Source organism: Phyllobates terribilis, unplaced genomic scaffold (genome assembly GCF_046119375.1).
Source record: "Phyllobates terribilis strain yellow unplaced genomic scaffold, ASM4611937v1 Scaffold_1__5_contigs__length_1240528914, whole genome shotgun sequence".
NCBI lineage: Eukaryota > Metazoa > Chordata > Amphibia > Anura > Dendrobatidae > Phyllobates > Phyllobates terribilis.
In genome coordinates, this window is record NW_027362761.1 from 519,348,940 (window position 1) to 519,361,793 (window position 12,854).

At 48.2% G+C, this 12,854-nt stretch overlaps 1 protein-coding gene across 2 annotated transcripts in view; it reads left to right on the plus strand.

The window, feature by feature from the left end:
- Window positions 1-3,302: 3,302 nt before the first annotated feature.
- The window catches only part of ZNF131 (zinc finger protein 131), a 28,230-nt gene continuing 18,678 nt past the window's right edge, over window positions 3,303-12,854 (plus strand). Inside the window, exon 1 of one of the 2 annotated variants that reach the window (XM_073680291.1) lies at window positions 3,303-3,542. The gene's annotated coding sequence lies outside the window, so the exon portion shown is untranslated. The remainder of the gene's footprint in view (window positions 3,543-12,854) is intronic. The other variant, XM_073680292.1, reaches the window with a different exon arrangement.

Here is a 12,854-nt window from a genome sequence, read left to right on the forward strand (position 1 = left end):
GGGAGCGAAAAGTGACGCCGGAAACTATCGGCCGGTGAGTCTGACGTCCGTTGTGGGCAAAATTTTTGAAAGCTTCATTAAAGAGGCAATTACGGAGCATCTTGATGCTAATAATCTTTAATCCCGAACCAACATGGATTCATGAGGAATCGCTCCTGCCAAACAAACCTGATTGACTTCTACGAGGAGGTTAGCTCTCGAGTAGATCAGGGGGAACCAGTGGATGTCGTGTATCTCAACTTCTCAAAAGCGTTCGATAGCGTGCCACATAATAGGTTGGTATACAAAATGAGAATGATGGGGCTGGGGGAAAATGTCTGCAAGTGGGTAGCTAACTGGCTAAAGGATAGAAGGCAGAGGGTGGTTATAAATGGAATATACTCAGATTGGGTAAGCGTCACTAGTGGGGTACCACAGGGGTCTGTACTAGGCCCAATGTTATTTAATATCTTTATTAACGACATAGTCAACGGGATAAATAGTAAAATATCAATATTTGCAGATGACACAAAGTTATGTAAAACAATTAATACAAAAGAGGACAGTGCAGACCTACAGAGGGATTTGGATAAGCTGGGTAGGTGGAGCATTAAATGGCAAATGAGGTTTAACGAGGAGAAATGTAAGGTCATACATATGGGAAGGAAAAATGGAAGTCACCAGTACTCACTGAATGGGAAATCATTGGGGAATTCAGAGATGGAGAAGGACTTGGGCATCTTGATTGATAGCAAACTAAATTGGAGTGCCCAAAGTAAGGCCGCTGCTGTAAGGGCAAACAGGGTAATGGGATGTATCAGAAGAGGTATAGCTGCAAAGGATGAGAACATTGTTCTTCCACTGTACAAAGCACTGGTCAGACCACACTTGGAATACTGTGCTCAGTTATGGGCCCCAATATATAGAAAGGATATAAATGAGCTTGAAAAGGTACAAAGGAGGGCAACAAAATTAATAAAGGGAATGGAGGGACTGCAATACCCAGAGAGGTTGGCAAAACTAGAACTATTCAGCCTGGAAAAGAGAAGGTTGAGGGGGGACATAATAAATGTGTACAAATATGTTAGGGGACAGTATAGAGACCTTGCCAGGGATTTGTTCAAAAAGAGGAATATTACGGTAACAAGAGGGCATTCACTAAGACTGGAAGAGAAAAGGTTTCAGCACCAGCATAGGAAGGGGTTCTTTACGGTAAGAGCAGTGAGAATATGGAATTCACTGAGTGAGGAGACGGTAATGTCGGATTCACTACACCAGTTCAAGCGGGGACTGGATGCATTTCTAGATACCAGGCAGATTTCAGCATATACTTAAAAATAAAATAAAATAGTAAGTTGATACAGGGATTTATTCTGACTGCTGGTTTCAGAGTCGGGAGGGAATTTTTCCTCAGGTGAAGATTGGCCAAATCATTTGGGGTTTTTGCCCTCCTCTGGATCAACTTTAGCAATTACAGAACTAACAGGTAGAACTTGATGGACGCAAGTCTTTATTCGGCTTTACAAACTATGTTTTGGGGTTGCTTTGCTGCCTCTGGCACTGGACTCCTTGACCGTGTGCATGGCATTATGAAGTCTGAAGACTACCAACAAATTTTGCAGCATAATGTAGGGATAAGTGTGAGAAAGCTGGGTCTCCCTCAGAGGTCATGGGTCTTCCAGCAGGACAATGACCCAAAACACACTTCAAAAAGCACTATAAAATGGTTTGAGAGAAAGCACTGGAGACTTCTAAGGTGGCCAGCAATGAGTCCAGACCTGAATCCCATAGAACACCTGTGGAGAGATCTCAAAATGGCAGTTTGGAGAAGGCACCCTTCAAATATCAGGGACCTGGAGCAGTTTGCCAAAGAAGAATGGTCTACAATTCCAGCAGAGCATTGTAAGAAACTCATTGATGGTTACCGGAAGCGGTTGTTCGCAGTTATTTTGGCTAAAGGTTGTGCAACCAAGTATTAGGCTGAGGGTGCCAATACTTTTGTCTGGCCCATTTTTGGAGTTTTGTGTGAAATGATCAATGATTTGATTTTTGCTTCATTCTCTTTTGTGTTTTTTCCTTGCAAGCAAATTAAATGAAGATAATACCAAAGAATTTGTGATTGCAATCATTTTCAGGAAGAAACTGAGTATTATCTAACAGAATTGTAGGGGTGCCAATACTTTTAGCCACCACTGTATTATTAGCCTCGGAGGGGAGCAAGGATCCATGGCCCCTTTACTGTCTATTAATATCAGCCGCAGCTGTCTGCCTAGCCTTTGCTGGTTAATTTTATAGGGGGACCCTACGGCAATTTTTTCTGGGGTCCCCCTGTAACGTAGCCAGCAAAGGCTAAGCAAACAGGTGTGGGCTGTTATTAATAGCCAGGGAACATTTCTGGCTAATGGCACCTTCCCCGGCTATAGTAATATCAGCCCCCAGTGGTTGGCTTTCCCTCTGCTGGTTATGAAAATGATGCGGGAGCCTACGCCATTTTTTTAATTTTAGGCTGTATGCCCACGATCATACTAGCAGCATCTGCTGAGCATGGGCACATACCCAAACTCACCTGCAGCATGTCAATTTCTTTAGCAGAGATACTAGTCTGCGCTGCAGATTTTGACAGACTGAAATGTCATTGCATGAACTGACAAAACAAGTGCGGCATTAGAACACAGCGTTTTGGACGCAGCAAAAATATGCCACGTCCAAAGTGCAGTTAGTTGCTGATCATGGGGACGTAGCGGCTAATCAAACAGCTGTGAGCTGTTATTAATAGCCAGGGAACATGTTGGTCTAATGTGCCCTTCCTAGGCTAAAAATAGCAGTCACAGCTGCCCCAGAAATTACATGAATGGTAATTAGCGCTAATGGGATTAGGCGTCACTGACACCAGAGCCCTTTGTTTAGTGATGAAGAGGTGTCAATCAGACACCCTCATTACTAAACCTAAGTAAAGAGTTGAATAAACAAACAGAGTAAAACACTTTATTAGAAATACAACAGACACATTCTTTAATCATTTAAATTAACCAATATACTCACTCCAGGTCTGACGGTAATCCAAGGGTTAAAGCGATATTCCACCTTTATTTAGCTCCCAAATGCATTCATTGCTGTACAAAAAACGCATCAAAAAGCACCAAGATTTCGGAAAACCAAGCGCTTCTGCAGTAGACTTTTTCCTGCCAAGAGATGCAGAAACCTTGAAGCCTAACACTTCTGGTTGTTGGAATAAGGGGGACAGGAAGGGGTTAATAGCCAGGCCTCTGCGCCTCCAGTCCTTGTGAGACTACACCCCCCAGCAGGCTGTGCGGCAGGGCCGTGCACCAATGGCTGAAGCTGGAGCTCTCCGTGCGCCGCACAGCTGTCTGCTCTGTCAGTATCAGCAGGGCCGCACACCCGGCTCCCCACTCTGCTTCTCCTCAGGTTTCCCGCCAGGTTAGCGGCTCCATGACGCCACTTCCGGTGCGGTGGCCGCTGGGAAGCCGAGCCGCCCGCCCTCTCCCCACAGCCATCCACATTCGCTAGGAGGAGGCCGCGGGCAGCCAGTGTCACTAGTGGCGGTGAGTAACAGGACACCGATAGTCGGGGCAGAGGCTGCGGGTCGGCCGAGTCGGGTTCTTCTCCTCACAATGGCGGGAGGGAGACCCGCAGCGTGTGAGGGGGAGATTTTAATGCGCGTTTTGATGACGTAATAACGACTGGCGCCAACACTGTGGAGAATGGAGCGTCTGCCCGTACTGAGGGGCCGGTCACCACGGGCATTATGTCACTGACCTCCGCGCGTGCGGTGGGGTGGGACAGCGCTGTGTGCGGGGTTACCCGCGGGGCTCCACAGCCGAATTTGGGGGATCAGGAGGAGGACGGCAAAGTTAGGCCTTCCGGTTGATTTGTCAAAACGGTGATTGGTTAAGAGCGCAGCGTGATGCTCGGCGAGCAGCCAATAGCAAATGAGAGGGGCGGGGCGTGTGACGTCTCGAGCTTTACTGTGAAAACGCAGACTGAGAACTAGACACTGCAGTTACCATAGCAACCGGTGACCTCACTGCTTTCAATTTCCAAGTGAGAGCAGCAGCCTGGTTACTATGGGCAACTCCTGATGGGAGAATACTCTGCCCATTATACTCTTACATGTACCTTCACACAATGACTAGTTCACTTTTTAATGCTGCAAATTTTTTGCACCTATTTGGTTATTTGCGTTATTTTATTGTTTTGGGTTTTTTTAAGTGCATTTTTCTCGTGTTTTTGTCTCTTGTTGGTATGTCATGTTTTAAATAAAGCTGGTTTGTTTTTGACACATCCTGGTATTTGGTGTTGACACCTTTATTGACAGTCATGTGCTGGTTGCAGGCGTTTTTACTGCCTGTTTTTGTATATCTAATGTAAGTCTATGGGGAGATCTGCACAGAAAACTCAGCGTATCCGCAAGACACATTGTCTGGTGCGGATGTGAAACTCGCCCCGCAGGTCAGATTACACTACGGTAAAAAGAAGCTCAGAGGGCAGGAGATTCCTATAAATCCCATCCACTCTGCTGGAGCTGTAAGACACTGAGCTGTTTGTACATGAAAAATATGACGCGTCACAAAAGCTCACAGCCTATTACTTAGATAAGGCTGTGTTCACACTGCAGGTTTGCCGTTGTTTTGCCAATAGTCTGATATGTGAAGTTCTGTCACTGATTGGCTTCATTGTAACCCAGTTTGTCTGATTTATGGCTTTTCAGCTTGGAAACTGCTGCGCTTATGATCACACTGAGGAAATCCATGTATTTCCTCAGGTATGTGAGTAGGACAGAAAGCAGAGGGTCCGTCATATGGGACCACACCAACTGAGGGCGTCCATGGAGGCCAGTTATACTGCATGACAGTTCACTAAAAGTGTGCACGTATTTACATGTTGGTGCGTACAGTGCGTACGCACACTGAGAAAAAAGGGCCCCTGTGCAAGAACAATATATGGGCCCTTTGTAGTAGAGCTCCTAAAAATGAAAATTTTCTCCTGCTTTGGAGGTGGGAACAAATGGAGATGGCCGATGCTGAGTATAATATTAGGGGAAAGGAACATCAGTGGCACCACTCCAGCGCTGCAATGATAAAAACACTGGAGTGCTGCTTTACAAACACTTGGGAAAGCTTTTCCTATTCGTTTCTATGGGAAATACACTTTGTTCCCATGAGATTTTTGAGCTATTGTTTTTTGCTGTTTTCTGTTTTGTTTTGTTTTTTACTCCTGAAGAGGTTTTAATAAACACCTAGCGGAAGAAAAAAAATCTGAGTGCATGTCACTTCTCTGAAGCTGATCCCAGTGGAGTCCAGTAATGGCTGTGACGTAGTGAAGAAATAAAGGCCAGTGTGTTTGAGCTGCCGAATATGTGGACCATCAAAGATGAACATTTCATCAGGACAATGTCAGAACTCCAAAAGAATTCTTGGTTATCATTCCAAGACCTTGTCAAGGACTTTCTTTGAAATGCGTAATCAAACAATTACACCAAAATTGTTCAGACACTGTTGGAGAGCTACAAAATGCTGGGTGGCAACATAAGCATCAAGGGGCATTTTCTGCATTGCCATCTTGCTAATTTCCCTGAAAACCTTGGTGCAGTCAGTGATGAGTAAGGTGAACAATTCCACCAAGATTTGAAGGTCATGGAGGGACGGTATCAGAGTAGATGGGATGTACTGTATTTTTCGGACTATAAGACGCACTTTTTTCCTCCACAATTTTGGAGTAAAGTGGGGGGTGCATCTTCTAGTCCGATATACATAAATACTGTAGCTGTGGGGGGATGTAGGGGAAGCGATAGCGGCGGAGTAGTAGGGCACAGGAGGCAGCAGCTTACACTGTGCCCGCTACTAAAGAAAATGAATATTCACTGCTCCCCACGCCCATGGGCGCGGGGAGCAGTGAATATTAATTTTTCTTAATAGCCGGCACACTGTGCCTGCAGTGCGACTCCTGGTATGTATGGCACCCTTCATCCCTGTATGTATGCCCCTCTTCTGGTATATATGGCCCCATCCTTCCTGTTATATGTTGCCCTCATCCCTTTCCTGATTTTTATGGCCCCCCCATCCCTCATCCCCATCCTGGTATGTGTGGCACCTCCTGATCCCCGTCACGCTGCACAGAAAAATAATAAAAAAAAACAGTTATACTCACCTCCTCTCTCCTCCAGCGCTGTGTCCTGCTCTGTGCCGGAATAGTCACTGCTCCCCACGTCGCGACTGTGTGCGAATGAATGGTCACTGCTCCCCACGCACACAGTCCCGGCGTCGGGAGCAGTGACTATTCCGGTAGAGCATCTTGCTGTGTGAGGGCGCATGGCAGTTACGCCATGCACGGCTCACACAGTGAGAACCCTGTCGGCAACAGAGCAGGACAACCGCGCTGGAGGAGAGAGGAGGTGAGTATGATTGTTTATTTTTTTTTCTGTGCAGCATGATGGTTGATGAGGAGGACATACATACATACCGGGATGAGGGAGGGGGCCATGTATACAAGGATAAGGGGGCCATACATACAGGGATGAGGCATGAGGGGGGCCATGCATACCGGGATGAGGGGGGCCACGCTTACCAGCAAGGCTGTGGAGTCGGTAAGCCAAACTTCCGACTCCTCAATTTCCATGCCGCTGACTCCCTCTTACATGGCTCATGCTTAAGTGATAAATTTACTGTAGAACAGATTAATCTCAGCTAAAACTCAAGACCAGTGTTTCCCAAACCCCATCCTCACGGCCCCCCACAGGTCATGTTTTCAGGATCTTCTTAGTATTGCACAGGTGAGAGAATTCCTGATGCCTTGATGATACTTCAATCACCTGTGTAATACTAAGGAGATCCTGAAAACATGACCTGTGGGGGGCCATGAGGATGGGGTTTGGGAAACGCTTGTCTAGACCCTTAGATCAGGAATAGGACAGACATTTATAGGACATTTCATAACTTTCCTAAATTCTTATGAAAAAATATTCCCCACAAACTGCATTGAACTACTGTAACCAATTATATATTTTAAGAGTTGGAGTCGGTATATTTTATACAGACTCCATCAAAATGGGCTCTGAATACACAGCCCTGCATACCAGGATGTCAGGGGCCATACATACAGGAATGAAGAGTGCCATACATACCAGGATGGGGATGAGGGATGCGGGGGCCATACATATCAGGAAGGGGATGAGGGCCATGTATAACAGGAAGGAGGGGGCCATATATACCAGAATGGGGGATATTAACAGAATTGGGGGACATTATCCCTATAACAGTGTCAAGACCAAGGGAGGGTATCCTGTAACTTAAAAAGTTGTTGTGATAGAGTAAAGCTGGGGTCCGTTTTGGATTTAGAAGTCGTTAGTCAGATCTAACTCAACTAAAATTGTGTTCTCAGTGATGTCACCTAGTTGACGGCTTTGCGCCTCATTCATTACACTGCACAGAATAATACTGTTACTGTGTCACAAGAAGAGTGAGATGCAGCACACAGCCCCAATCACGCACCTCTCCGCTGGGCCAGGACTGTCCACCTTCTACGCAGAAGAGCCCGAGTGGAGCCGATGTTACGTGTCGCAGAACAGCACTTCTTTCTTATTAAACCCTTCAGCACCTGGCAGTTCTTGATTTTTGTAATAATAGACAATGAGATAATTTGCGCTGGACTACGAGATTGCAAGAAGCAGTGAGAAGTGGTAGGGTAAAAGGTATATTTTATTAAAATAGAATGACGTACATTAAAAATTATTAAAACCAATACAAAAAGGGATGTGGATGATGGTCCTGATTGCAGGGAATCCTGTTTAGGATCAAATTCATATTGGAAGCGGTTGGTAGATAGGTCACATAAAAGTTGTTTATCATTCAGGTATAAACACGGAATCCCGATCCAGCCTTTCTGTAAAACAACCCAGAACCTAACCCAATTTCCTCTTTTTTCTTTTAAGGTGTATCACCACATCAAACTAAATTGACCTTTCTTTATCGCTTCATTGGGGGACAGAGGACCATGGGGTGTATGCTGCTGTCGCTAGGAGGTTGACACTAGGCAAAAAAAGAAATAGCTCCTCCTCTGCAGTATACACCCCCTACAGGCACCAAGCTCACCAGTTTAAGCTTAGTGTCTGTAGGAGGTAGACCTGGATCCTAACTGATCCAACCCTGTTGTGTTGTATTTTATTTTTCAGATACAGCTCTTCAGGGTTAACAGGGAACACTGCGTCCCCTGTTATCCCCATTCTCAAGCGACCGAGAGAGCAGTGTGGCATTTCCCACATCGCCCACTCTCGGACCCGCTGGGTAGGACCTATCCCCTGTCACCTTCAGGTGTCTCAGGGTGATTCCCGGTGGCCAGTCCTTGCCCATTCCTCACCCCAGCCCCCTCCTCGGAGCGGCCTGGGAGGGAGGACCTATCAGCGGCTGAGTTCTTAAGCCCGCCCCCATTCCTTCTGCCTATCGGAGCTTCGACTCCCCTAGGTTACTCAGGGCAGCACGCTCTGCTCCTGTCCCGCCCCTCTACGCTGCTCTCTGTTCTGGCTCCGGCAGCATCACTCTGTCTGACTGCCTCATCACCGCAGCCCTGCTGTCTCCGCAGCCCCGGACCTTCCGACGGGGGATAAGGGACAGTGCACATTCCAGACCGGGTAGGCCCTGCTCTGGCACTTACACACACCACAGGCTCCCTCCTCTACAGTATTCCTGGTTAGGCACATATGCCCAAATCCAGGGAGCTTTCTGTCCGTCCCACTCACACTGTCACATACTACGCCTGTGCTCTTTGCAGTACTAAGTGGCCCGCAGGTCTGACAACGGCTTTCTGCTCGACCTGCAAGCCTCCCACCATGCTGGCACCCCAAGATCCCCCTGCCGCCCAGGACGAGGTAACTCCCCCTCCTCCGGAGTGGGCTGTTGCTATGTCCCAGTCTGTCTCTGACCTCACCAAGGTATCTCAATCTCTGGTGCAGGTCCTAGAACGCTTGCCCATGCTATCCTCGGCCACCAGTGCTCCGAACATTCCAATGGACGATTCGCAGGCACCCCTGCCCCCTCCTTCTAAGGGCAGACCGAGGGCACGTTCTCAGAAACGGACTCACACAAGTTCATCCTCCAGCTCTCCAGACTCCAAATTGCTCCCTGCATCTCGCACCTCTTCCCCAGAGGTCGCTCCGGGATCAGACACGGAATCCGATTCTGACTCTGGAACCGACACGGACCAATATTCTAGAATCCAGGACATGGTTCACAGCCTTATATCGGCCGTCAATCAGACTCTGCATGTTAAAGAGGACGAGAGCCCTTCTCAGGACTACTCCGTTTCCTTCAAGAGAATCAAGCTCCTGTCACACACCTTTTCTAACCATTCAGAATTTGATGGTGTCTTTCAGAAACAGTGGGAGCATCCAGAAAAGCGCTTCACTGGAAAGAAACAGTTAGACATGCTATACCCCTTTAACCACGACCTCGTCAGCAGATGGGCGGAGTCCCCTTCGGTGGATCCTCCTGTCTCTCGGCTAAGACGGTACTGTCCCTTCCAGACGGTTCGTCCCTCAAGGACACTTCGGATAGACAGGTTGAGGCCTTAGCTAAGTCAGCCTTCGAGGCTGTTAGCACCTCCCTTTGTCCTTTCTTCGCCTCAACTTGACTGCCTCAAAAGCAGTCTCCGCATGGGCCAAACAGCTTAGGCAGGGCATCCTTACAGGGGCTGCCCCAGACGATCTGGCTGACCTAGCGGATCAGATCGCCCACGCAGGGAAATACCTGCTCACGGCGTCCCTTGATGCCGCTACCTGTTCAGCCCGCGTCTCTAGCAATATCATCGCTATACGTAGGATTCTTTGGCTGAAGGCTTGGAACGCCGACCCGGCCTCCAAAAAATCACTAACAGATCTCCCTTTTCAGGGCTCCAGACTGTTTGGGTCTAAGTTAGACCAGATCATCTCTGTTTCCACTGGGAGCAAGAGCACTTCCCTTCCCCAGCCGAGACCTAATCGCCCCTTTCCTAGGAAATGTTCCCTTCAGTTCCGGTCCTTTCGTCGGTTCGCTCAACCAGGACCCTCCTTTCAACAGGACCGTACCCCAGCAAAGCAAGACAGACGTAAACCTACCTTTAGGCCCACTCCCAACTGGCACGCAAAAGGTCACTCTTCCAAGCCCTCTGGATCCCGATCACGATCCAACAGATTTTCCTCAGCATGACTGGTCACTCCCCCCGGGATTTCTCCCAGGGTGGGCGGCCGTCTACTTCTGTTCCAAGACCCCTGGGTATCGGCAATAGAGGATGCCTGGGTCAAGGAGATTGTAACCTCAGGCTACAAGATCGAGTTCAACGCCATACCAGGAGCACTATTTCTCAGGTCCCGCCACCCGCATCCATCTCTGCTTCCCGGTTTCCTTCAGGCCATTGCCTCCCTTCTGCGCTCAGGAGTCATAGTTCCAGTCCCCCTTCAGGAAAGGTGTTCAGGCTTCTACTCCAATCTTTTCGTCATTCCGAAAAAGGACGGCTCACTACATCCTATCCTAGACCTCAAACAACTAAACCCACAGGTACGCGTACGGCACTTCAGAATGGAGTCTCTCAAGTCGGTAATCGCCTCGATGGAGGCTGGGGAATATCTATGTTCAATGGACATTCAGGATGCTTATCTTCATATCCCAATCTGCGCACCACATCAGAAGTTCCTTCGATTTGCCTTCCAGAACGCACATTAACCGTTCACTTCTCTCCCCTTCGGGCTTGCCTCCGCCCCGAGGGTTTTCACAAAGGTAATGGCGACGGTCATGGCCATTCTACGAGCCAGGGGGATTGTAATTATCCCCTACCTCAACGACCTAATGATCAAGGGTCCCACGTTCAGGGACTGTCTCTACAGTCTCCAGATCACCTCTCTCGGTTAGGCTAGCTGATCAACACAGACAAATCTTCCCTGGTCCCATCTCAGTGCTTAACCTTTCTAGAGATGCAGTTCGACACGACCCATGCCCGGGTCCTTCTCCCGAGGGAAAAGATAGACTATCTCCGCTGGGGAATTCACCTTCTCTTCTCTGTTGAAGAAGGCGGGTTTTGCGGACAATGTCATCCAGACCCTAATTAGTGCCAGGAAACCCGCAACCTCACGCATATACCACAGAACCTGGAGAGCCTTTTTCGTCACTGTGAGAATGATCAGCTAGCTCCCATGTCCTTTTCGCTACCGGTCATTTTGGCTTTTCTTCAGTCTGGCCTGGAAGCGGGACTCTCTCTAAGCACTCTCAAAGGCCAGGTTTCGGCCTTGTCCATTCTATTCCAACGTAACTTGGCTTTCCGTCCTCAGGTCAAGACGTTTCTACAAGGGGTGGCTCACCTGGTGTCGCCTTATCGCCCCCCGGTGGATCCATGGGACCTTAATATGGTCCTGAGCGTCCTTCAACAGCCCCCATTGGAACCCATTCAGGATATCTCAGCCTTGCTTCTCTCCTGGAAGGTGGCTTTCCTGGTGGCTGTTACCTCTATTAGGAGGGTTGCAGAGCTCGCAGCCCTCTCTTGTATGTCGCCTTTTCTGGTCTTCTATCAAGACAAGGTAGTGCTTAGGCCAGTGCCTTCCTTTTTGCCAAAAGTGGTCTCCTCTTTCCACATCAATGAGGACATTGTTTTGCCTTCCTTCTGCCCGGCCCCAGTGCACCCTCGGGAGAAATCCTTGCACAAACTGGATCTGGTCAGATCTTTGCGTGTGTACCTTTCTAGAGCGGCTTCCCTTCGGCGTTCGGATGCCCTGTTTGTCATCCCCGAGGGGCGTCGCAAGGGTCTTCCTGCTTCCAAGTCAACCATCGCCCGTTGGATACGTTCGACCATTTTGGAAGCATACCGCGTCTCGGACAAATCTCCCCCTCCGGGGGTAAGGGCTCACTCCACCTGGGCGGTGGGGGCCTCTTGGGCTGTTCGCCATCAGGCTTCAGCTTCTCAGATCTGTAAGGCCGCAACATGGTCTTCACTCCACACCCTTTCAAGGTTTTACAAGGTCCACACGTATTCCTCGGCTGATGCCAGTCTTGGACGGAAGGTCCTGCAGGCGGCAGTTGCCGCAGTCTGACCTAGTCTGTGGCTATCTTTTTGTTCTCCCACCCTAGGGACTGCTTTTGGACGTCCCGTGGTCCTGTGTCCCCCAATGAAGCGATAAAGAAAGAGGGATTTTTGGTACTCATTGTAAAATCTCTTTCTTGGAGCCTTCATTGGGGGACACAGCACCCTCCCTGATTTTGGGCATAGGTACAGTTGGCCCGATTGGGCATCTAATTTAGTTTTCACGGTTGTGCCCCGTTGGGCATTGCATAGTTAATTGTTCTATGTTTCTCCTACTGCTTTAGCCACTAACTGGTGAGCTTGGTGCCTGTAGGCGGGTGCATACTGCGGAGGAGGAACTATTTCTTTTTTTGCCTAGTGTCAACCTCCTAGCGACAGCAGCATACACCCCATGGTACTGTGTCCCCCAATGAAGGCTCCAAGAAAGAGATTTTACGGTTAGTACCAAAAATCCCTCTATGTGACCTATTTACCAACCGCTTCCAATACGAATTTGATCCTAAACAGGATTCCCTGCAATCAGGACCATCATCCACATCCCCTTTTGTATTGGTTTTAATAATTTTTAATGTACGTCATTCTGTTTTAATAAAATATACCTTTTACCCTACCACTTCTCACTACTTCTTGCAATCTCGTAGTCCAGCGCAAATTATCTCATTGTCTATTATTACAATTTTCTATTTGGGCACTTTGTGGCTAGTGCCCCAATTTGCAGCAGGACTATCAGACCATCTACTAGCGCCACTGTACTCCTTTTTTAAGGTACTTATTTATAGGTTTTGATTTTTGCTCTTTACTTTCCCATCCCCTTATCT